Source organism: Schistocerca piceifrons, chromosome 6, assembly GCF_021461385.2.
Source record: "Schistocerca piceifrons isolate TAMUIC-IGC-003096 chromosome 6, iqSchPice1.1, whole genome shotgun sequence".
Classification (NCBI taxonomy): Eukaryota; Metazoa; Arthropoda; class Insecta; order Orthoptera; family Acrididae; genus Schistocerca; species Schistocerca piceifrons.
The window spans coordinates 412,060,297-412,082,345 of NC_060143.1; positions in this window are offsets into that span (position 1 = coordinate 412,060,297).

Sequence of the window (22,049 nt, forward strand, 5' to 3'; positions counted from 1 at the left end):
GCAATTCCCAAATTTTGTAAATACGAAATTAGCCTTTCTCCTTACGGGAAAAACTGCGGGTAGAGCTCCATCCGAAAGCGGAGGGAGCTGACATTGATTGCAAGCAGTTTATTGGCTATCCTGGTTATTCTGGTAGAAAAATCTGTCGATTGTTCAAGTGTTTGCGGCGATTTCACGTCGACAGTGAGCGCCCAATCAGTGGCCGACACTTATCCCATTGTCCCAGATGGAAGATATATCAAAATTGTCAGGAGGCACCATTTTTCTTGAAGATAGACCTCCGGGAGGTATACTTGCAGCTACCACTGGACGACATCCTGCTGATCAAACACCATTTGGCCTCTTTCAACATAACCGCCTACGTTTCGGAATATCCAGCGTGTCAGCATTTTACAGCGGTGTCTGGGATGGCTAACTCAGGTAGAACCAGGAACCGTTAATTACTCAGATGATATTTTAATCTTGCTACAAGACATCAGGGACCTCCTCACAAATTTAAAAGCTCTCTTCCGTATTTTACAAGCAGCCAACACAAAATAGCCTACAAGCTCGCCAGTCTTAACACGTCTAGACTTTTATCTGTGAGAAACATTAAAACAAGAGGTTTACGAGGGGTTGAGTTGCATGAGTTGCAATATTTGTAGTTATATGCACATTTTAATGTGTAATTAACGTAACCGTAGAAACACATGCATTTACGTTCTGTTGGCGGGCATTATTGTAATACATTACCTGCAGAATTCCTCTGGACAACAGATTAAAGTAGTGAAACTGTAGGGATAAAATAAACTAACAAATACGCAACAACTTTTAACACGAATACTAGTACACCGCCAAAAATAGGAACTGACAATTAGATAAAGAAAATGTGCATCACATCGAAATAATGGAAAATACACTACTGGAAATCGAAATAAGAACACCGTGAATTCATTGTCCCAGGAAGGGGAAACTTTATTAACACATTCCTGGGGTCAGATACATCACATGATCACACTGACAGAACCACAGGCACATAGACACAGGCAACAGAGCGTGCACAATGTCGGCACTAGTACAGTGTATATCCACCTTTCGCAGCAATGCAGGCTGCTATTCTCCCATGGAGACGATGGTAGAGATGCTGGATGTAGACCTGTGGAACGGCTTGCCATGCCATTTCCACCTGGCGCCTCAGTTAGACCAGCGTTCGTGCTGGACGTGCAGACCGCGTGAGACGACGCTTCATCCAGTCCCAAACATGCTCAATGGGGGACAGATCCGGAGATCTTGCTGGCCAGGGTAGTTGACTTACACCTTCTAGAGCACGTTGGGTGGCACGGGATACATGCGGACGTGCATTGTCCTGTTGGAACAGCAAGTTCCCTTGCCGGTCTAGGAATGGTAGAACGATGGGTTCGATGACGGTTTGGATGTACCGTGCACTATTCAGTGTCCCCTCGACGATCACCAGTGGTGTACGGCCAGTGTAGGAGATCGCTGCCCACACCATGATGCCGGGTGTTGGCCCTGTATGCCTCGGTCGTATGCAGTCCTGATTGTGGCGCTCACCTGCACGGCGCCAAACACACATACGACCATCATTGGCACCAAGGCAGAAGCGACTCTCATCGCTGAAGACGGCACGTCTCCATTCGTCCCTCCATTCACGCCTGTCGCGACACCACTGGAGGCGGGCTGCACGATGTTGGGGCGTGAGCGGAAGACGGCCTAACGGTGTGCGGGACCGTAGCCCAGCTTCATGGAGACGGTTGCGAATGGTCCTCGCCGATACCCCAGGAGCAACAGTGTCCCTAATTTGCTGGGAAGTGGCGGTGTGGTCCCCTACGGCACTGCGTAGGATCCTACGGTCTTGGCGTGCATCCGTGCGTCGCTGCGGTCCGGTCCCAGGTCGACGGGCACGTGCACCTTCCGCCGACCACTGGCGACAACATCGATGTACTGTGGAGACCTCACGCCCCACGTGTTGAGCAATTCGGCGGTACGTCCACCCGGCCTCCCGCATGCCCACTATACGCCCTCGCTCAAAGTCCGTCAACTGCACATACGGTTCACGTCCACGCTGTCGCGGCATGCTACCAGTGTTAAAGACTGCGATAGAGCTCCGTATGCCACGGCAAACTGGCTGACACTGACGGCGGCGGTGCACAAATGCTGCGCAGCTAGCGCCATTCGACGGCCAACACCGCGGTTCCTGGTGTGTCCGCTGTGCCGTGCGTGTGATCATTGCTTGTGCAGCCCTCTCGCAGTGTCCGGAGCAAGTATGGTGGGTCTGACACACCGGTGTCAATGTGTTCTTTTTTCCATTTCCAGGAGTGTAGTAGCTGTCTGTACATCGAACTCTTCCTCTTCGGTTTGATGAACATATTAGATAGGATTTTGAGCTATAATTTTCGAGGGGAAATTACAGCATGATCCAGAAATGGTACGGGGAGATAGCCAAAACCAGTCTCGTACTAGATAGAGGGACACTTTCCAGCCTATAATTATAGATGGTTTCACCTGCAGCTTTTTACGGCCAGATTGCTGATCACACTGGACAGTCTCACTCTCTGCAGAGATGTATTTTAATCTATAATTGAGAGCTTTATTACAGGAAATGAAGTGAGATAGTGAATATTATATCCGTGATGAGCTTTCTATTCAAATATAGAAAGCAAACTTTATCTTAAATTGAAGGAAGAGTGCTGCACGCGGAGTTCATATGTGTGTGTAATGAATGGACGCATTTTACTTAACTGCTTCTTAAACAGTTCGTCACTAAGTTCTATCTGGCTCTGAATCAAGATCTGAAATTTGTTGTTTCCACGACACCGGACGTCACTGATTGAAGGGAAGGTCGTTAGTGTGATGCGTTTGAAGAGAATAAAGAAGACGCAAGGACCACAGACGAAAGAATATATAGGATCACATGTTGATAGAAATCTGTGAGTTCGTAAGAGAATAATTGAAACAGACATCCGAGGTGTTCCGAACTGTACTTATTGCGTATGTATTATTAATAGTTTTCGTTCCAGCTACTACTAGGGTTCTTGATTTAAGCGACATTTTCAAAACGCTGTGAAAGGAACCTCTGCTATAAAGCACAGTACCATGCAAGCCGTACTGCAAGGATTTCTTATGGAAGTCGCGGAGAGTTCGCTAACATTTTATATTGTTTGCTGAAATTCTTAACCTATGCATCAATGAGTCCTGTTAGAAATTTAGTTGAAATTTCTTTTTGTGTTTGCCGCGACATTTGAATTACACTGGAGAACAATTTGTAATTGTAATTTCCGACTTTTTAGTTGCGTTAGAGTTCAATTAAGCACACTGATTTCGAAACTGTAGTTAGCTTTTTTCTACCACGTCATGTTTTTTGTCTGCTCCTTACGTAAATGAGACCACCCTCCGCGGGATCGGGCGTGGAGCACGGCAAGCACTATTGCTCTCCCACTGGCTAACATAAACCGACTTCGACCGACGAGGGGAGGGACGAATGACTCCGTAGCAGTCCAGCGACAGGTTCATACTGTCCAGACCAACTGAGCCACGTTTAAGACTGGGTAGTGAGACGTGTGTCGCTCTGATATAGTGAAGCACATTCCGACATGAAGTCTGAGTTCTTGTCCAGCAGGGTCCAGTTTTATTTAGATATGAACTGAAGCCTTTCCTTATATCTGCCTCTGGTAGTTCGAGTTGTGATTAAACAGCCCCAAATCATTTTATTATATACGTGGCAGTTTTACCGTTTCCAGTCAGAAGTAAACAATAGTGAACTTAATTATCAAAACGGGTGAGGTAGCATAAACTCTGTCATTGCGGTTTCTGACAAATGAGAGAGCAGGATTCTATGCATAATTTAAACGAAAACAACCATCCTTTATAACTTATAGATAGAGATGGCGATTTTTGTCTTAATTCTGCATGGTTTCCTGCTCTCTCACTTGTTAAAAGACAGAGGGGCAGATTCATGCTACCTCACCCGTTGATCATTAATTTCATTGTCGCTTACTTCTGACGTTGGTCATCGTTGGTTTGTGATGGCACTTGAGTTTACTGTGTGTGTGTGTGTGTGTGTGTGTGTGTGTGTGTGTGTGTGTGTGTGTGTGTGCTATCTTTACGGAGTTTCTCCAAGAACAGGTCTGTTAAATTGACTTGCACAGAGCTTACTTGCTGCAGTTTTGCCTTGAAAATGGCAGGGTGTGCTCTTGTCGAAACATCGGCGCTTGACGACGTTGTCCGGCTGCATTCCTGTAACTTATTTGAACATTGCACATGCCGGGAGAAACTAAGGTCTCACATCAGTTTATTTTTCTGGCAAGCCAATTTTGACTACTTTAAAGCGAAAAGTGGTGTTCAAGATAAATCATGGGCCCCTCACAAAGTGTGCAAGCAGTGTGTAAGGGGTTTACAAATGAGGACGAAGGGAACACGTGATAAACTTCCATTTGGTATACCTATGATTTGCCGAGAATCCAGAAATCATACAAACTATTATTACTTTTGTATTGTGAAAGTGTTACTATACAACAACAAAACCAAATGTAAACTAGAATATGCTAGTTTACCATCAGCTGTACGCCTAGTGCCTCATTCAGCTCAAGTTTTCAAAGAGTTACCTTGTTTGATAATACAGGAGTACAACTCTGATGAAGATCGATGTGACCCCAACGACAAATATTTTGCTGCTGAAGGTGATTCCGTCCGTAATGGATTTGAGCAGCATGGGCGGAATGATTTGGCACGATATTTGGGAGTATTCTGAAAAGCTTCAGAACCGTTAGCATCAACACTGCTTGAGAAAAACGCTTGAAAAAAGAGGTAAGGTAACCTACTTTCGATCAAGAGAAAGTGCTTTCCTGCAATACTTCTGAAGTGATAATGGATTTGCGTATCGTCAAAAAGCGCATGGTTTAATGGAAGAGTTGATTATTTCACCCTATAACACAACTGAATGGAGATTGTTTTTCGATAGCTCAAAGCGGAACTTTAAGGGTGTCGTCCTCCACACTTTGTGATGCAGTCCCAATAGCCCACTTAGTTTGTTTTGGTGAAGAATATGAAAACCTAAAGTGAGTTACTGACTTGTTGCAGTATCACTTGCAACAATGAATCAGCTGTATTGAGCTTAAAATTGTCGGCTTCCTCCTTGGACAGCAACACGGAAATGCCTTTTGTTATTTGTGTACGTAGGACAGAAGAAAACGCGAGAAGTGTTGGGTGCAGTCGAATTGTCCGCCAAGATATAACCTGAAACTTGGTGATACAAATATTCTACATCAGAAATAATATTATATTTCTACCTCTGCATATAAAACTGAGTCTCGTGAAGCAAATCGTTAAAGTTTTGGCAACTGAAGGAGATTTTTTCAAGTATCTCATTTCGGCATTTCCTAGACTGTCACTTGACAAGAGAAACGCCGGTGTGTTAGATGGTCCACAGATTCGGCTGCTGGTTACAGATTGACATTTCATCGAAACAATCATGAGCACTTCCATCAAGGTATCTTCACGGAGGCACGGTATCAAGGCAGATGTGATGTACATATGATGACTATTGTTGATCAATAAGCGAAAAGCCGGCCGAAGTGGCCGTGCGGTTAAAGGCGCTGCAGTCTGGAACCGCAAGACCGCTACGGTCGCAGGTTCGAATCCTGCCTCGGGCATGGATGTTTGTGATGTCCTTAGGTTAGTTAGGTTTAACTAGTTCTAAGTTCTAGGGGACTAATGACCTCAGCAGTTGAGTCCCATAGTGCTCAGAGCCATTTGAACTAATAAGCGAAAATGTCCACAGTTTAAATACTCCGGAAGAAGCTATCAGCGAAAATTTTTAATGCGTGTGTTTACCGTTTGGTTAAGAAGCTACTGTTTGTAAGAACACAATTTAATATGCAGTAACTATATATAGCCTCCGTATGAAGAAATCTATTCTTTGTGAACAGTATATTTATATATACGAAGATGGTATCTGTTCTTTCGGACATGTCGGAAAGAACAGATACCATCTTCCTATATATGTAAAGTTAAGACTCACCGCTCATTTGACCAGTAATAATGGGCGGGGGCACTACGAATGTAGTGCCGGACATTACGTTGAGAATGTGGGTCTCGCGGGAGGCATGTCATAGATAAGTCCCTGTAGTCGCACTAGCCTCTGTGTTCTCGGTGGCTCAGGTGGATTGCCGGCACGGTAACTCAGCGTGTTCGGTCAGAGGGTTAGCTGCCCTCTGTAATAAACAAACTGAGTTAATGAATCATCGACGAACTGAAATGGGTGTCTTGCGACGTCCGCACCGAGTAGATGAAACGAACAAAAAAACTAACAAAATGAGATTAAAATAAAAGAGCTGGATAGAGCGTCTGCCATGTAAGCAGGAGATCCCGGGTTCGTGTCCCAGGCGGGGCACACATTTTCATCTGTCCCCGTTGACATATGTCAACGCCTGTAAGCGCTAAGGGTTTTCATTTCATTGTAATAACAGTATATTTGTTGCGTTTCCCTTTAATTTCCTTAATATGTGCATTTTGTTTACTTTTGAGACGAAGATAGGATATCGCGTAGCTTAAAATGTTGACGTGATAGAGAAAAACTGCGGCTATTTTAGGATTCAGTGGTCAAAAGTTACAATAAAGCAAACTACTGTTCTCCACTATTATTGAAATTCAAGTACCAGCAATGACGAAACTGTGAAGGATAATAAGCGTACATGACAAATAATTAGCGAACCCGAATGTGAAACGGCGAACAAACTCCTGAAATAAGAAAGTGATATTTAATTTGACCCTCGTTGCAAAGCCGCGGCTGCACACCGAGGCAGTACCCACTCGGTAACGCTGCTGTTCCCAGTCTCCGCAAATGAAAACGGAGGGGACCGTACTGCGGTTTTAGCGAGATCAACCACGAAGTAAAATTAGCCTGCACATTTCGTGGCGCTGCAACGGTCCACCGATTTAGCGGCTGGAGCCAGGCTGTATGCTTGCCGCACCTAGGGGCTCCATTGGCTCTAAACGTAATTAAAGCAAGATATCCGAAACGCACCGGCCGGTCCGTATCATCAGCTGCGAAATGCCCGCCGTGCTATCCACAGGAGAAACGGAGACGCGCTGGTCGAGATGCGCTAGCCCGCATTCTGGCGACGGGTAATTGAATCTAAAGCGCGCTGCAAAATGGAAATAAAATGGCGGCAGACTGCGTGTCTGTCTACGGGGAGTGCGTGTGCTGGCGCAGGTGGTGACGTCCGCCGGATTAAGCCGGATCGTCGCTTTGACGCGTTTGTGCGCTCAGCTCAGATTTAATTATTTAATTAAAACGAACTGCGGGAGCAAAGCTGTCCGCCGCAACAGCAGCAGAGCTGAGATCTCCCCAAAACAGGGAGATTGGAGGGCTCACGTGATATTCACCTAACATTCACAGAAACGGTAGTTATTCACAGTTTGTTCGATTTGTGTTCTCCGTTTTACAAGCAAACTGAAACTTACGAACATTTACGAGCAGCAATCAGTTAGTCTACGGACTCTGTATCTGAAGTAATGAATATTCAATGTATTGAATCATTTCGTCAAACTTTCGGAGTAAAAGTAAACAATTGATCCGTCGCACAACACAATAGTCGGTGTACTGTCAACAGTTGAGAATAATATGCGCGACAGGAATGCGGAAGCTAGTCATGTGTGCCTTGTGAGCAGGAGTTCTCATCGTTCGAAAAACATTCTCATGAAAGTAGACCTGCCTTTGTTAGCAAAATACATTTCAATAAATTAAATACACTCCTGGAAATTGAAATAAGAACACCGTGAATTCATTGTCCCAGGAAGGGGAAACTTTATTGACACATTCCTGGGGTCAGATACATCACATGATCACACTGACAGAACCACAGGCACATAGACACAGGCAACAGAGCATGCACAATGTCGGCACTAGTACAGTGTATATCCACCTTTCGCAGCAATGCAGGCTGCTATTCTCCCACGGAGACGATCGTAGAGATGCTGGATGTAGTCCTGTGGAACGGCTTGCCATGCCATTTCCACCTGGCGCCTCAGTTGGACCAGCGTTCGTGCTGGACGTGCAGACCGCGTGAGACGACGCTTCATCCAGTCCCAAACATGCTCAATGGGGGACAGATCCGGAGATCTTGCTGGCCAGGGTAGCTGACTTACACCTTCTTGAGCACGTTGGGTGGCACGGGATACATGCGGACGTGCATTGTCCTGTTGGAACAGCAAGTTCCCTTGCCGGTCTAGGAATGGTAGAACGATGGGTTCGATGACGGTTTGGATGTACCGTGCACTATTCAGTGTCCCCTCGACGATCACCAGTGGTGTACGGCCAGTGTAGGAGATCGCTGCCCACACCATGATGCCGGGTGTTGGCCCTGTGTGCCTCGGTCGTATGCAGTCCTGATTGTGGCGCTCACCTGCACGGCGCCAAACACGCATACGACCATCATTGGCACCAAGGCAGAAGCGACTCTCATCGCTGAAGACGACACGTCTCCATTCGTCCCTCCATTCACGCCTGTCGCGACACCACTGGAGGCTGGCTGCACGATGTTGGGGCGTGAGCGGAAGACGGCCTAACGGTGTGCGGGACCGTAGCCCAGCTTCATGGAGACGGTTGCGAATGGTCCTCGCCGATACCCCAGGAGCAACAGTGTCCCTAATTTGCTGGGAAGTGGCGGTGCGGTCCCCTACGGCACTGCGTAGGATCCTACGGTCTTGGCGTGCATCCGTGCGTCGCTGCGGTCCGGTCCCAGGTCGACGGGCACGTGCACCTTCCGCCGACCACTGGCGACAACATCGATGTACTGTGGAGACCTCACGCCCCACGTGTTGAGCAATTCGGCGGTACGTCCACCCGGCCTCCCGCATGCACCACTATACGCCCTCGCTCAAAGTCCGTCAACTGCACATATGGTTCACGTCCACGCTGTCGCGGCATGCTACCAGTGTTAAAGACTGCGATGGAGCTCCGTATGCCACGGCAAACTGGCTGACACTGACGGCGGCGGTGCACAAATGCTGCGCAACTAGCGCCATTCGACGGCCAACACCGCGGTTCCTGGTGTGTCCGCTGTGCCGTGCGTGTGATCATTGCTTGTACAGCCCTCTCGCAGTGTCCGGAGCAAGTATGGTGGGTCTGACACACCGGTGTCAATGTGTTCTTTTTTCCATTTCCAGGAGTGTATATCACATCACTACACTCTTTGGAGCCAATTAAAACATTGTTCTCGACTGTTTCTAGCTTTCAGTGGGGATGTGATGTCCACATGTGCATATTATAATGTCTCTTATTACTACCTCATCCAATTAATGACAGTGAAACGTACATAATTTATATCTTGGACTCTTTTTGTCGGGAGCACGAAGGGGCCATACCTATGGAAATTAAGCCTTTCGCCTTTTTGCAACAGATCATAGAGGTGCGTCAGCATAACAGACAGAACGTAGATAACCTTGTTTTACTTTCCTGCCTTGCTTCTAGATCACATGATTTTACAATATTCCTTATTTCCTTATTCACTACCCTCACGATGAATCGTCTGTCCCCTTCTACGACCTGAAAACGAATGTGGAGGCAGAAGATACAAGTAGGAGGGAGTTCGGACCGTCACTCCACTTTTGATATCAAACTTATGTGCAAATGGATTAAATTGATCAATTAATCACCCCCACCCTGACCCCAACCACACCCAACCCCGCCCCAGACGACGCCCATCCCTGCCCCGGGTGACGTCACGTGTTTTCTCAGATGCACGTGTGCCGCAGCCCCCCCCTCCTTCTCCCCCTCCCCCTCCCCCTCCCCCCCCTCCCGATCCCCTCTCCCCTCAACGTACCCTATTGGCAGGAATTCCGAATTTTGTCGGGAATTTGAAATTTTGGCAAGAATTTCGAATTTTTTGTGGGAATTTCTTTGTCTCAGGGCCCATCCCCCACACGGGAATTGGCGGGAAACTAAAATTGGTGGTATTCTTATTTGGACTCGAACCGTGGTCTTCCTGGGCAGAAAGCCGAAGTGCACCCCCTAACAATTAAACCAACAGAGGTGGTTGGTATCGACAAGAAATTAAAAATTGAGGTGCCCTTTCTGGGACCCGAACCCTGGTGCTCCTGGATCGAAAGTCCAAGTGTCTCCTCCCCACCCCACCCCACCCCCCGCTCACCCCCACACACACCCGCCCACCCACACACCCACCCACCCACCCACCCCCCCACACACACACACACACACACACACACACACACACACACACACACACACACACACACACACATGGAAATTGTCCAGATGCGGTAGAGGAAGGTTAGGTTAGTGTACTTTATTTATTGTGACGCAAAATACGTAATTAATCACAAAGATCAGTTCTACTTACACAGCATAGCGCTACACAAGGACGGCATAAAAGCACAATACAGCTCAGGAACTTATGATACCATACAACTGCTGTTGTGGAATGTAAAATGATTGTGTTTTTCTTTTATTAACAGTTGCTTTATTATAGAGTCGAGTTGACGTTAAATAGTCCAGCGCAGAACGGTGGGCGACTTCTCTACAAGGCCGTGGCTCTCCCTGTACATCTACAGGATGTTTCAAAAATGACCGGTATATTTGAAACGGCAATAAAAACTAAACGAGCAGCGATAGAAATACACCGTTTGTTGCAATATGCTTGGGACAACAGTACATTTTCAGGCGGACAAACTTTCGAAATTACAGTAGTTACAATTTTCAACAACAGATGGCGCTGCAAGTGATGTGAAAGATATAGAAGACAACGCAGTCTGTGGGTGCGCCATTCTGTACGTCGTCTTTCTGCTGTAAGCCTGTGCTGTTCACAACGTGCAAGTGTGCTGTAGACAACATGGTTTATTCCTTAGAACAGAGGATTTTTCTGGTGTTGGAATTCCACCGCCTAGAACACAGTGTTGTTGCAACAAGACGAAGCTTTCAACGGAGGTTTAATGTAACCAAAGGACCGAAAAGCGATACAATAAAGGATCTGTTTGAAAAATTTCAACGGACTGGGAACCTGATGGATGAACGTGCTGGAAAGGTAGGGCGACCGCGTACGGCAACCACAGAGGGCAACGCGCAGCTAGTGCAGCAGGTGATCCAACAGCGGCCTCGGGTTTCCGTTCGCCGTGTTGCAGCTGCGGTCCAAATGACGCCAACGTCCACGTATCGTCTCATGCGCCAGAGTTTACACCTCTATCCATACAAAATTCAAACGCGGCAACCCCTCAGCGCCGCTACCATTGCTGCACGAGAGACATTCGCTAACGATATAGTGCACAGGATTGATGACGGCGATATGCATGTGGGCAGCATTTGGTTTACTGACGAAGCTTATTTTTACCTGGACGGCTTCGTCAATAAACAGAACTGGCGCATATGGGGAACCGAAAAGCCCCATGTTGCAGTCCCATCGTCCCTGTATCCTCAAAAAGTACTGGTCTGGGCCGCCATTTCTTCCAAAGGAATCATTGGCCCATTTTTCAGTTCCGAAACGATTACTGCATCACGCTATCTGGACATTCTTCGTGAATTTGTGGCGGTACAAACTGCCTTAGACGACACTGCGAACACCTCGTGGTTTATGCAAGATGGTGCCTGGCCACATCGCACGGCCGACGTCTTTAATTTCCTGAATGAATATTTCGATGATCGTGTGATTGCTTTGGGCTATCCGAAACATACAGGAGGCGGCGTGGATTGGCCTCCCTATTCGCCAGACATGAACCCCTGTGACTTCTTTCTGTGGGGACACTTGAAAGACCAGGTGTACCGCCAGAATCAAGAAACAGTTGAACAGCTGAAGCAGTACATCTCATCTGCATGTGAAGCCATTCCGCCAGACACGTTGTCAAAGGTTTCGGGTAATTTCATTCAGAGACTACGCCATATAATTGCTACGCATGGTGGATATGTGGAAAATATCGTACTATAGAAATTTCAAGACCGCAGCGCCATCTGTTGTTGAAAATTGTAACTACTGTAATTTCGAAAGTTTGTCTGCCTGAAAATGTACTGTTGTCCCAAGCATATTGCAACAAACGGTGTATTTCTATCGCTGCTCGTTTAGTTTTTATTGCCGTTTCAAATATACCGGTCGTTTTTGAAACACCCTGTACATCTACATTTATACTCCGCAAGCCACCCAACGGTGTGTGGCGGAGGGCACTTTACGTGCCACTGTCATTACCTCCCGTTCCTGTTCCAGTCGCGGGAAGAACGACTGCCGGAAAGCCTCCGTGCGCGCTCGAATCTCTCTAATTTTACATTTGTGATCTCCTCGGGAGGTATAAGTAGGGGGAAGCAATATACTCGATACCTAATCCAGAAACGCACCCTCTAGAAACCTGGACAGCAAGCTACACCGCGCTGCAGAGCGCCTCTCTTGCAGAGTCTGCCACTTGAGTTTGCTAAACATCTCCGCAACGCTATCTCGCGTACCTAATAACGCGCCGCTCTTGTTTGGATCTTCTCTATCTCCCCCGTCAACCCGACCTGGTACGGATCCCACACTGATGAGCAACACTCAAGTACAGGTCGAATGAGTGTTTTGTAAGCCACCTCCTTTGTTGATGGACTACATTTTCTGAGGACTTTCCCAATGAATCTCAACCTGGAAGCCGGCCGGAGTGGACGAGCGGTTCTAGTCGCTACAGTCTGGAACCGCGCGACCGCTATGGTCGCAGGTTCGAATCCTGCCTCGGGCATGGATGTGTGTGATGTCCTTAGGTTAGTTAGGTTTAAGTAGTTCTAAGTTCTAGGGGACTGATGACCTCAGCAGTTGAGTCCCATAGTGCTCAGAGCCACTTGAACCATTTTTTTGACCTCAGAAGTTAAGTCCCATAGTGCTCAGAGCGATTTGAACCATCAACCTGGCACCCGCCTTACTAACAATAAATTTTATATGATCATTCCACTCCAAATAGTTCCGTACGCATACTCCCAGATATTTCACAGAAGTAACTGCTACCAGTGTTTGTTCTGCTATCATATAATCATACAATAAAGGATCCTTCTTTCTATGTATTCGCAATACATTACATTTGTCTATGTTAAGTGTCAATTGCCACTCCCTGCACCAAGTGCCTATCCGGTGCAAATCTTCCTGCATTTCGCTGCAATTTTCTAATGCTGCAACTTTTCTGTATACTACAGCATCATCCGCGAAAAGCCGCGTGGAACTACCGACACTATCTACTAGGTCGAGATAGCAGTCATTTATCACGGTTCTGAGAATGCCGGCGTCGCGCTTTGTACTGAATGCACTGTTGGAGGGGCTTTCTGTTTCGCAAACAGCCAACTTTTGAAACAATCATCTGGAGCGTCCTCCAGATGGGCAGGGTTATGCTACTTAATTTCCCTACTGTGTTGTCTAGGACCGTCGTCTGAAGGCATGCCGTGTATCGCAAGTGGGTCAAAGCGGTTGCTGAACACAGCCGCTCTCAGTCTACGGGAGGTGGTGTGCGGGGGCCCCGTCGCCATATTTTGGACGAACATGTTGCACTTGAGATGGCCGTCCTTTCATCTCCTGTTGTTTAGCTGACTATAAAAGCTATTGTGCAGGCGTAGCACCTCGTGTATGGCTTCACCATTGTAGCTTCTGCGGCCTCCAGCCCCCTCCCAGCAGGAAGCAGCTTGCCTACTTGATACTGCCTCTTGCCTGCTGCGGGCCTTTTGACATGAAAGGCGCCGCATCACGCGAGCTAACGTGAGTGTCTTTAGGCAGCCTAATGTCGCAACCGCGACACGTGCGCTGTACGGCCACGTGTCAGGAGGTGTCTACTGATGACCACGTGTCTGCCTCCATCAGGGGGGTGTGGGGGTGGGTGGGAGGGGGTGGGCGGCAGACAGCAGCTGGACTCTGTATACAATTCTGTTATCAAGGCGCGCTTTGTTGGTCATTACCGAAGGTCACCGTCTTCTGCCACAGCTCTGTCCTGAGGAAAATATTTTTCGAGGACTTCAGCTAGCACTGGGCATGTCAGTCAGACTTTCCATCTGTCTCAGATGAACAAAGAATGTTTTTCTAAAGCTAGCAGCTGCACCCAATATTCCATCCACAGGATGTTTGTCTCATATCTTTCTTTCCTACCCCCACGGATGTGAAACTTTCCTCAAACAGCTGCGCCAAGCCCGCTTCAAGAAAAAAAATGCAAGTTATATCTTGCTGGTATGACAATCTAAGTTCCTACTGGTCCTATACAGAATAGAGGGTGGAGTCTGAAGCTATATGAAGCCCAACCCCCACCACAATCATCATCAGTCTTTGACAGTGCACAGTGTGATTACTGCACGATGAAAAGCTCAGCCAGCAGTGATGCCAGCGGCAGTGGTGGTGGGAAACGGCCCGTCTTGGGTAATTGCCATGTAAGTGTTTATAAAAAAAATTATGAGTTCAAATTGTGACAGTTATGAAATTATTAGCAAATAATTCAAAATTTTTCGTAACAAGTGGTTATAAAAGTTCTTTTTTCTCACTATTCAGCATTCATTCCCGAAATTCTGTTGGAATTAGAACGTCAGCTGGAGGCTGAAAGTCACCAGCAAGCGGAAGAGATGTGCCAGCATCATGTAAGTACATCTCCAAATTCTGTGTGTGATAGTTATATGTTCAGAAAGCGTTTCTTAAAATTTTCAAATTGTAACAAGTGCTTATAACATTTCTACTGTTGTTCTAGCATTAGAGCAGCAGCAACTGGAGATTGAAAGTCCCCATCAAGTGATCAAGTGAAAGAGCTTGTGCTAGCATCATGTAAGTACATCTCCAAATTCTGTGCGTTAGTTTACATGTTCAGGAAACAGCTCTTGATGTATTCAGATCCTAACAAGTGTTTATAAAACTTTTGATCTCGCTGTCGCAGAGTTATAGCAGCAGCTGATGGACATTGAGCTTCTGCTGCTGGAGTCTGATATGCAGCAAGAAAGTAAGTGCAGTTGTAATATATTGCCATTAGACTTTATCATATGCAGTTGTGTGAGGTATATATAAATTCATTGTTGTAGATGTTTCTACTACTCAAGAGGAAAATGGGATTCCTGTAGGGTTATGCATCGAGAATGATGACCTGGAATCATCACTTCCATCTGGTATGAACGTTTTACTTATTTATTTAATTTTTTCATAGTTATAATCAATATCTCGATGTAGACAAATTCAGTACAAATTTTTTGTTGATTCTAATAATCACAATCTTGTTGTAGCCGACTTCCGCGAGATGGATCGATGGCTCAACAACAACAACAACAATTCCTGCGAGGGTGAGATGCTTGAGTGGGAACGTGAGATGGTGGCTGCTGAAAGACTACGCGATCCCTCCCTTCTGGAGCAGGGGATGGAGATATTTGACTGGGTGGGAGAGCTGCCAGAAAGATCGACTGAACTGCTCATTCCTGGCACCCAGAATGTAAATTGTGATTGTAATGTGACTGTCATCGTTTATGCGTGTAATTATCATTCAGGAATGGTGATTCACTTAATTGTCATTGTTTGCTTACAGCTTATATTTTTAAAAAATCTTGAGCATTGTGCTTAATTTTTCCCATTATTCGTATGTTACAGAGGTGGCACCAACACCACCACGACAGGAGATAGCTGTGGCACGTGCACCTAGAGCGATGGTTGTGGGGGCAGGTGTCAAACAAACACCGGAGCGACATACACCGCCATGCAAAGCGCCGGTCATTGTCGCTTGGGAGGCGGCCGCGGCCGATGCAGTGCCTGCCCCCAAACCACTGCACATCATCTGCCGTCCTTCGGTGGTTCAGTCAGAGCAACGATCTCCCACCCCACAGGCTGGGAGCATCGAGGAGCGCCTTGCCGCAGCCTGGGTACTCCCTGAGGAGGTCGCAGCCACCACCTCCTACTACTCATGCTCCGGCTTCTCGCCCTCACCGGCAGTGCAAGGTATGTGTACCAAGGTGCATACCCCTTCCCCCTGAAGGCGCCTCATCCCCAGCGCCCTCATCCACCGGCTGGACACAGTCGTCACCCAGCTGTAGTATTAATGATAATGAACCTGTGGCTGTCAGTACTGCTCTATCCCGTCCTAATAATGAAGGACATCAGATTAGTCGAGTCATGACCCCTCTAGAATACTCAAAGGTTGCTAGGGCCTTTGAGGGGCGTATCTCATTTAATAGAATAGATAATCCGGCTGTGAGGTATCATGACACAGCCAGGTTTCTAGATGTGTGCCTCCCGGTGTTAGAGGCAGAGCTCCTGAAAGCCCTAGACGATCCGAGATATATTGCCATTAAATGTAATGCAGTGCTCTGCTGCCAGTTGACCCCCCCCCCCCCACCCAAACAGCAGGGTGCTGCTGAGGAGAAAACCTAACATTACATCTGGGGTGACAATGGCGTTACATCTCGGAGTACCGTACATCAATCGCAGAGTGGTATCGTGAATCCACCTTGGGTGCTATACTGGTCTGGTTTTACCAGATGGAAGTAAGAGGGTCAGCAAAAGCACTGAGCCAAATACCACACCTCGATATCCACATTCATATCTATGATCCGTTAAATGGAGGGTCCAGTTATATCAGACTCCCTGAGGATATTAAGAAGCAGGCTTGCATTAAAGTTGAAAATGAAAAAGATAACGCTTGTTTTGCATGGCCTATCCTAGCTTGTGAAAGACAAATTGAACAGTATCCAGAGCGCACGTCTCGATACGGAATAGGTCTTAACATTCCAGGATGTTATAACTTTGATGGTATCGCGTTCCCTGTAAAGATTCAGGACATAGCAGAATTTTAGGCACAATCCCGGAATATCAGTTTTCGTTTGCTGCCTGAAGAAGAAGCAGAAAAACAAGCCAGATGAGCAGGACAAGCATACTATAGTTGGATCACTCAATTTTTTGAAATATGCAGGTGAGCGTGATCTTCATGTAAACATGCTGCTATTCTCTGATGGTGATAATCAGCAGCCGCGCGGGCTTAGCCGAGCGGTCTAAGGCGCTGCAGTCATGGACTGTGCGTCTGATCCCGGCGGAGGTTCGAGTCCTCCCTCGGGCATGGGTGTGTGTGTTTGTCCTTAGGATAATTTAGGTTAAGTAGTGTGTAATCTTAGGGACTGATGTCCTTAGCACTTAAGGCCCATAAGATTTCACACACATTTGAACATTTGATAATGAGCATTACGTATAGATCAAAGACGTCCCACCTTCTTTACAGGCAATTGTCGAAACATAAAGATAAGAAACACATTTGCTCCGGGTGTCTAAATAACATTTCAGAAGAAAAGTATTTAAAAAGCCATATGGAAGGCTGTGAATCCAAGGAACCGGTACGTGTTGTTATGTCTACAGAAGAAAACAAGTTCATTAAATTCAAAAATGTTCACCACCAGGAACGATGTCCGTTTGTTGTATATGCAGACTTCGAATGTCTCCTTGCCCCTATTACCTGCTGTGAAGGGAACCCCATAGCCTCTCATGCCACCTTCATGCAAAAACACGTACCGTATGCGGCGGCATACCAAATTGCATGTTCATATGATTCAAGTCTTAACTCCTATGAATCTTATGTCAGGGATAATCCTGCGGTTTTGTTGCTCACTGAGCTTGAAAAACTCTCATGGGATATTGATAGGCTTTACAGCACTAACATCCCCAAGACCGAATCGGAAGAGGATAAAAAATTATACAATGATGCGGTTGACTGTCATATTTGTGGGCTGCCGTTAGGTAGAAAATCTGACACTCCCAGTAGAGATCACACCTTACGGGGAAGATCCGCGGTGCAGTTCACAACGCATGCAAGCCGTAGCGAGCGCCCGATTTAATGTCGTTCTGTGCAGAGCAAGTTCAGCATTGTATGTGGTGCTTTTTCGGAAGTTTTTGCATGGCATTGTGGTAATATGAGTGGCAACAGCAAATCTCACCCAGTATTACACAGGCAGGCGAGAGAAATAATATTTTGCGTTACAAAACTCGTAAGTTGGGTTGGGTTGTTTTGGGGGGGAGGAGACCAGACAGCAAGGTCATCGGTCTCATCGGATCAGGGAAGGACGGGGAAGGAAGTCGGCGGTGCCCTTTCAAAGAAACCATCCCGGCATTTTCCTGGAGCGATTTAGGGATGGCCGGATGCGGGATTGAACCGGCGTCCTCCCGAAAGCGAGTCCAGTGTGCTAACCACCACGCCACCTCGCTCGGTAACTCGTAAGTCTTCTGACTGTTACGCAATACTTTGACCAGGTGACTTATATTTAGTAACACACTACACAAAACACCATATGTTGCTGCGTATGAAATTTAGCTAACATGTTGAATTTTTGTTGGACTTGGGAGGAGGTCTCTGTCTGCCTCCGATCTCGAGAAAATGGATCCCATGTAGCGCGCTCACTTCCGATCTCACGCTCGCAAGAATGAAATACTAGCAACATCTGTCATATCTCCTAAACCGCTCGAGACATCGAAACGAAAGTTTGGCGAATGATAGCACACAAGGAGGAGAATGTTTTGCCAATTCTTAAAAAACACGGAACTTTCTTATCTATGGCGATATATCAGTACTTCCCTTTTTATTTATTTCACTCCAATGGCTGTAATTTCTTAAGGGTTATCGACAGCTAGCGAAACAAAAGGTTCCTATATGAAAATAAACATAAAATTTCTTATTTTGTGTTACTCCAACCGACACTATGAGGTTTTTCGTAAGCTATTGAGCTCTGAGTGCCAATTACTTGTTTAATGAGGCACGCCGTTTCGGAATTCTGTCGCAATAACTGCTGTGAGATGAGATTGGCAAATTACACTGTGACAAAGGAAGTACAATTACACCTCTCACCAAGAGAAATGTGGCCGTTACTCATAAATGGTGATGCTTCTTCGAATGAGAAAAGGTTAACAACTCACACAAAAATAGATTGCCAACTCTGTTGGAATTTTGGTGAAATCCCCGTAACCCATCATATTTTTAACACTGAGCGACTGGAATAGAAACTTACGAAAGGATTTTATTCCTTCTCTTGATCTGAGCAGTATTAAAATAACTACGAGCGCTCCTTCACGTTCAATGACAGGCACATGCCAGATACTGGTTACTCATCTACGGTTTGCCAATCTGACAATGTGTGATCGCGATTAAAATAGTTGTTACTGAGAAAAATAAATAACTGATCTGTCGCACAACACAATGGTCAGTGTATTGTCAGCAGTGGAGCTGTATGCTCCTCTTTCATTTCTCTGTTCACCTCTTCTCTCTCTCTGTCCACTTCCCATCCCCCTCTATCCTTTTTCTCTCTCTCTCTCTCTCTCTCTCTCTCTCTCTCTCTCTCTCTCTCTCTCTGTCCACTTCCTACTCCCCTCTCTCTCTGTCCATCTCTTCCTCCCCCTAACTGTGTCCGTCTCCTCCTCGCCCCTCACTGTATTTCCATCTCCACCTCCCGCCTTCTCTCACTGTGTTGTGACTCTCATCCCAATACGAAGTTGGTGCTTCTCACACACAGTATTTCTTTCCAGACCGAGCGAGGTGGTGCAGTGGTTACCTCACTAGACTCTCAACTGGGTGGATGACGGTTCGAATCCGCATCTGGCCATCTGTGTTGGTTTTCTATGATTTCCTTAAATCGCTTAACGCGCGCGACAGGAATGCAGAAGCTAGCCATGTGTGCCTTGTGAGCTAGAGTTCGAAAAACATTGTCACGAGAGTAGATCTGCCTTTGACAGTAGTTCATTTCAACAAATTACATATATCTAATCATGAAACTCTTTTAGGATATTCCTACTTTCGTAATAATACCGGCCATTTTCTTCATTTGTGTAGTCTGTTGTATAATTAGTTTATTAATGCTGTTAATGTGCATGCAACAATTGAAATGCTTTTTCTCATCACGGCGAACCAATTAAAATATTGTTATTTGTGACTGCTTTTCGATTGTTTCTACCTTGCAGTGGAAATGTGATGTTCACATGCATGTAGTACAGTGTGTCGTATTACATTATTACATCCATATCCAAGTAATCACAGTGAGACTTCTATACTTCAGATCATGGACGCTTTTTACCAGAAGCACAAAGACGTCACACCGGTGGAGATTATGCCTTTCGAAACTTTTGCAACAGATCGCACACATATGTCAGCATACTAGGCAGCAAAGAGAGAACCTTTTTTTACTTTCCTGCCTTGCTTCTTTATCACATGATTTTATAATATTCCTTGCTTCCTTATTCTCTACCGTCTGTCCCTTCTTGCGATCTGAAAACATCATGGAGGTATATGATACAACTGCACCGGGCAATGGCTCACCAGTTACTGAAGTATGCATTTTTCTTAACAGAAGAAAAACAAAACAACTATACAGATACAAATAACAGAAAAGTATAATGTACTAACGAAGAAGGCTGGAGCGTTTAAATGGCGATAAACACTACCCAAAGGCAATAAAATTTAGTATACAGTAAGGCAAAATTTATCGTATTGGCAATACTACCACTGCTCATACGCGTCGTTCCGATGTGAGCATATGGCCGGGCTACTTTTCCGCTCCCCGCCTCAAATTTCCCACGGTGCTAGCGAGGCACGCGCGACGCGAGAAACTGTGCCACAACTAACAAGCCTAGCCCAAGGCAGTTGCCAATCGCTACGCCGCTGCGCCGTGTCGCGGCTGTTTAAGGGAGTGTTATTGCATGGTTGTAAATGCATGAGATTTCACTGAAAGGAAAACTTTGAACAAAACTTGGAACACCGTATTACATCGTGAGCACGAAAATTCAATAACCCGCACGGATGATTCCGTTTTGGAGGATATAAATCAGATAACGACGAACATACAAATATGCAAGGAATGTGATGTCGATCATATGAAAGAGTGGCACACTTGTGACAGTATTGATCAAGGGTTTCAGATCATGTTGGATGACGAAATTCGTGACGACATGTTGCGGGTAAACAAACAGCAGGAAATGCAAGGAGATGAAACAGAAGAAAATGTAAATGTAGAAAATGGTGCAGGACCATCATCATTTCAAGCCCTACAATAGTATTAAAATGGTACGAAAACAGAGAGTGTAATATCGTGTGTTTACTACAATTAAAAGAATTCATGATGCAGCACCAATGTTTACGTCAAATGGCAATTACAAAATAGTTTAAACAAATTAAACTACAGTGACTTTAGTCAGATATTTTGTTATTAAGGTTGCAGTATTTTAGTAACTTTAAAAAAGTATGAATTTATACACGAAAATGTCTCTACCATCATAATGATAGTTTGTATTGGTCTAAATAAGTTTAATTTGTTTTTGTTGTTCTGAATAAACACCTAGCATTACGTATTAAACCTATGAAGATAACCATATGACAACGTACCTAAAAGATAACTATGTGGGCAATGTCGGTTATCTTTCTATAGCTAATCAAAAAAAATTGTTTTTCTTCATTATGCAATTTTGCGGATTTTCGATTATCCAAACGACGAATGGAAACAATTAATCCGGTTAATCGAATCTCCACTAATAAGCATCTACGAACTAACAGTCGAATCCATAAGCGTCAATTAGCGTTAGGAGCTTCTTAAGAATACAAACAATTATTTGTGGAGACAGTAAGATTTTAAAATATGGTTAATTTTATTTGACGTTCGTGAATTGGTCTATGTGATGTACGGTACTCAGTAGCTACGTGTAATAACAACTAACAGGTCGTACGATTCCATGCAAATATAATTTACTGTCCAGCAAGGTACAAAGCGTGTTGCCACAAACATCTGTAGTGTTGGCAGAAGAGCCAACACTGTGTTTCTAGAGGAGGCCGAAATGCACGCGTTTAATTACACGCTGACTGGCGTGAGGTCTGGAACAGGACAATATCTTGAGAATTGCAGATAAAGTACGTAGATGATGTAATACTTAACTTTAATCCACAATTGTAGAACATCTCTCTTGATGATACATGCTTCACATAATAAACTTCAACTGAATACGGCGCCTTGCTAGGTCGTAGCAAATGTAGCTGAAGGCTATGCTAGCTATCGTCTCGGCAAATGAGAGCGTAAGTGTCAGTGAACCATTGCTATGAACGTCGGCTGTACAACTGGGGCGAGTGCT